Raw genomic sequence first — 6,548 nt, 5'->3', positions numbered from 1 at the left:
ACACACGTACCTAACATGTTAATACAACACGTGTACCCAACATGTGTACCCAACACGTTAATACAACACGCGTACCCAACAAATTAATACAACACATGTACCTAACATGTTAATACAACACGTGTACCCAACAAATTAATACAACACGTATACCCAACACGTTAATTCAACACGTGTACCCAACACGTTAATTCAACACGTGTACCCAACACGTTAATACAACACGTGTACCCAACACGTTAATACAACACGTGTACCCAACACATTAATACAACACGTGTACCCAACACGTTAATACAACACGTGTACCCAACACGTTAATACAACACGTGTACCCAACAAATTAATACAACACGTGTACCCAACAAATTAATACAACACGTGTACCCAACAAATTAATACAACACGTGTACCCAACACGTTAATACAACACGTGTACCCAACAAATTAATACAACACGTGTACCCAACACATTAATACAACACGTGTACCCAACACATTAATACAACACGTGTACCCAACACGTTAATACAACACGTGTACCCAACACGTTAATACAACACGTGTACCCAACAAATTAATACAACACGTGTACCCAACAAATTAATACAACACGTGTACCCAACACATTAATACAACACGTGTACCCAACACGTTAATACAACACGGGGTACCCAACACGTTGAAACAACACACATACCTAACATGTTAATACAGCACGTGTACCCAACAAATGAATACAACACGTGTACCCAACACGTTAATACAACACGTGTACCCAACACGTTGAAACAACACACATACCTAACATGTTAATACAACACGTGTACCCAGCACGTTAATACAACACGTGTATCCAACACGTTGAAACAACACACATACCTAACATGTTAATACAACACGTGTACCCAACAAATGAATACAACACGTGTACCCAACACGTTAATACAACACGTGTACCCAACACGTTGAAACAACACACATACCTAACATGTTAATACAACATGTGTACCCAACACGTTAATTCAACACGTGTACCCAACACGTTAATACAACACGTGTACCCAACAAATTAATACAACACGTGTACCCAACACATTAATACAACACGTGTACCCAACACGTTAATACAACACGTGTACCCAACACATTAATACAACACGTATACCCAACAAATTAATACAACACGTGCACCCAACACGTTAATACAACATGTGTACCCAACACGTTAATTCAACACATGTACCCAACACGTTAATACAACACGTGTACCCAACAAATTAATACAACACGTGTACCCAACACATTAATACAACACGTGTACCCAACACGTTAATACAACACGTGTACCCAACACATTAATACAACACGTGTACCCAACACGTTAATACAACACGTGTACCCAACAAATTAATACAACACGTGTACCCAACACGTTAATACAACACACGTACCTAACACGTTAATACAACACACGTACCTAACATGTTAATACAACACGTGTACCCAACATGTGTACCCAACACATTAATACAACACGTGTACCCAACAAATTAATACATGTGTACCCAACACGTTAATTCAACACGTGTACCCAACACGTGTACCCAACAAATTAATACAACGCGTGTACCCAACACGTTATTGCAACACGTGTACTCAACACGTCAACACGTGTACCCAACACGTTAATACAACACGTGTACCCAACAAATTAATACAACATGTGTACCCAACACATTAATACAACATGTGTACCCAACACGTTATTGCAACACGTGTACTCAACACGTCAACACGTGTACCCAACACGTTAATACAACACGTGTACCCAACAAATTAATATAACACGTGTACCCAACACATTAATACATGTGTACCCAACACGTTATTGCAACACGTGTACTCAACACGTCAACACGTGTACCCAACACGTTAATACAACACGTGTACCCAACAAATTAATACAACACGTGTACCCAACACGTTAATACAACACACGTACCTAACATGTTAATACAACACGTGTACCCAACATGTGTACCCAACACGTTAATACAACACGCGTACCCAACAAATTAATACAACACATGTACCTAACATGTTAATACAACACGTGTACCCAACAAATTAATACAACACGTATACCCAACACGTTAATTCAACACGTGTACCCAACACGTTAATTCAACACGTGTACCCAACACGTTAATACAACACGTGTACCCAACACGTTAATACAACACGTGTACCCAACACATTAATACAACACGTGTACCCAACACGTTAATACAACACGTGTACCCAACACGTTAATACAACACGTGTACCCAACAAATTAATACAACACGTGTACCCAACAAATTAATACAACACGTGTACCCAACAAATTAATACAACACGTGTACCCAACACGTTAATACAACACGTGTACCCAACAAATTAATACAACACGTGTACCCAACACATTAATACAACACGTGTACCCAACACATTAATACAACACGTGTACCCAACACGTTAATACAACACGTGTACCCAACACGTTAATACAACACGTGTACCCAACAAATTAATACAACACGTGTACCCAACAAATTAATACAACACGTGTACCCAACACATTAATACAACACGTGTACCCAACACGTTAATACAACACGTGTACCCAACACGTTGAAACAACACACATACCTAACATGTTAATACAGCACGTGTACCCAACAAATGAATACAACACGTGTACCCAACACGTTAATACAACACGTGTACCCAACACGTTGAAACAACACACATACCTAACATGTTAATACAACACGTGTACCCAGCACGTTAATACAACACGTGTATCCAACACGTTGAAACAACACACATACCTAACATGTTAATACAACACGTGTACCCAACAAATGAATACAACACGTGTACCCAACACGTTAATACAACACGTGTACCCAACACGTTGAAACAACACACATACCTAACATGTTAATACAACATGTGTACCCAACACGTTAATTCAACACGTGTACCCAACACGTTAATACAACACGTGTACCCAACAAATTAATACAACACGTGTACCCAACACATTAATACAACACGTGTACCCAACACGTTAATACAACACGTGTACCCAACACATTAATACAACACGTATACCCAACAAATTAATACAACACGTGCACCCAACACGTTAATACAACATGTGTACCCAACACGTTAATTCAACACATGTACCCAACACGTTAATACAACACGTGTACCCAACAAATTAATACAACACGTGTACCCAACACATTAATACAACACGTGTACCCAACACGTTAATACAACACGTGTACCCAACACATTAATACAACACGTGTACCCAACAAATTAATACAACACATGTACCCAACACGTTAATACAACACGTGTACCCAACAAATGAATACAACACGTGTACCCAACACGTTGAAACAACACACATACCTAACATGTTAATTCAACACGTGTACCCAACACGTTAATACAACACGTGTACCCAACAAATTAATACAACACGTGTACCCAAAACATTAATACAACACGTGTACCCAACACGTTAATACAACACGTGTACCCAACACATTAATACAACACGTGTACCCAACACATTAATACAACACGTGTACCCAACACGTTAATACAACACGTGTACCCAACAAATGAATACAACACGTGTACCCAACAAATTAATATAACACGTGTACCCAACACATTAATACAACATGTGTACCCAACACGTTATTGCAACACGTGTACTCAACACGTCAACACGTGTACCCAACACGTTAATACAACACGTGTACCCAACAAATTAATACAACACGTGTACCCAACACGTTAATACAACACACGTACCTAACATGTTAATACAACACGTGTACCCAACATGTGTACCCAACACGTTAATACAACACGCGTACCCAACAAATTAATACAACACACGTACCTAACATGTTAATACAACACGTGTACCCAACACGTTAATACAACACGTGTACCCAACAAATTAATACAACACGTGTACCCAACAAATTAATACAACACGTGTACCCAACAAATTAATACAACACGTGTACCCAACACGTTAATACAACACGTGTACCCAACAAATTAATACAACACGTGTACCCAACACATTAATACAACACGTGTACCCAACACATTAATACAACACGTGTACCCAACACGTTAATACAACACGTGTACCCAACACGTTAATACAACACGTGTACCCAACAAATTAATACAACACGTGTACCCAACAAATTAATACAACACGTGTACCCAACACATTAATACAACACGTGTACCCAACACGTTAATACAACACGTGTACCCAACACGTTGAAACAACACACATACCTAACATGTTAATACAGCACGTGTACCCAACAAATGAATACAACACGTGTATCCAACACGTTAATACAACACGTGTACCCAACACGTTGAAACAACACACATACCTAACATGTTAATACAACACGTGTACCCAGCACGTTAATACAACACGTGTATCCAACACGTTGAAACAACACACATACCTAACATGTTAATACAACACGTGTACCCAACAAATGAATACAACACGTGTACCCAACACGTTAATACAACACGTGTACCCAACACGTTGAAACAACACACATACCTAACATGTTAATACAACATGTGTACCCAACACGTTAATTCAACACGTGTACCCAACACGTTAATACAACACGTGTACCCAACAAATTAATACAACACGTGTACCCAACACATTAATACAACACGTGTACCCAACACGTTAATACAACACGTGTACCCAACACATTAATACAACACGTATACCCAACAAATTAATACAACACGTGCACCCAACACGTTAATACAACATGTGTACCCAACACGTTAATTCAACACATGTACCCAACACGTTAATACAACACGTGTACCCAACAAATTAATACAACACGTGTACCCAACACATTAATACAACACGTGTACCCAACACGTTAATACAACACGTGTACCCAACACATTAATACAACACGTGTACCCAACAAATTAATACAACACATGTACCCAACACGTTAATACAACACGTGTACCCAACAAATGAATACAACACGTGTACCCAACACGTTGAAACAACACACATACCTAACATGTTAATTCAACACGTGTACCCAACACGTTAATACAACACGTGTACCCAACAAATTAATACAACACGTGTACCCAACACATTAATACAACACGTGTACCCAACACGTTAATACAACACGTGTACCCAACACATTAATACAACACGTGTACCCAACACATTAATACAACACGTGTACCCAACACGTTAATACAACACGTGTACCCAACAAATGAATACAACACGTGTACCCAACACGTTAATACAACACGTGTACCCAACACGTTGAAACAACACACATACCTAACATGTTAATACAACACGTGTACCCAACATGTGTACCCAACACGTTAATACAACACGTGTACCCAACACGTTAATACAACACGTGTATCCAACACGTTGAAACAACACACATACCTAACATGTTAATACAACACGTGTACCCAACAAATGAATACAACACGTGTACCCAACACGTTAATACAACACGTGTACCCAACACGTTGAAACAACACACATACCTAACATGATAATTCAACACGTGTACCCAACACGTTAATACAACACGTGTACCCAACACATTAATACAACACGTGTACCCAACACGTTAATACAACACGTGTACCCAACATGTGTACCCAACACATTAATACAACACGTGTACCCAACAAATTAATACAACACATGTACCCAACACGTTAATACAACACGTGTACCCAACAAATGAATACAACACGTGTACCCAACAAATAATACAACACGTGTACCCAACACATTAATACAACACGTGTACCCAACACGTTATTACAACATGTGTACCCAACAAATTAATACAACACGTGTACCCAACACGTTAATACAACACACGTACCTAACATGTTAATACAACACGTGTACCCAACATGTGTACCCAACACATTAATACAACACGTGTACCCAACAAATTAATACATGTGTACCCAACACGTTAATTCAACACGTGTACCCAACACGTGTACCCAACAAATTAATACAACGCGTGTACCCAACACGTTATTGCAACACGTGTACTCAACACGTCAACACGTGTACCCAACACGTTAATACAACACGTGTACCCAACAAATTAATACAACACGTGTACCCAACACATTAATACAACATGTGTACCCAACACGTTATTGCAACACGTGTACTCAACACGTCAACACGTGTACCCAACACGTTAATACAACACGTGTACCCAACAAATTAATATAACACGTGTACCCAACACATTAATACAACATGTGTACCCAACACGTTATTGCAACACGTGTACTTAACACGTCAACACGTGTACCCAACACGTTAATACAACACGTGTACCCAACAAATTAATACAACACGTGTACCCAACACGTTAATACAA

The sequence above is a fragment of the Telmatherina bonti genome, assembly GCF_933228915.1.
Source record: "Telmatherina bonti genome assembly, chromosome: 17".
Taxonomy (NCBI): Eukaryota; Metazoa; Chordata; class Actinopteri; order Atheriniformes; family Telmatherinidae; genus Telmatherina; species Telmatherina bonti.
Note: the sequence above shows the minus strand (reverse complement) of the source record.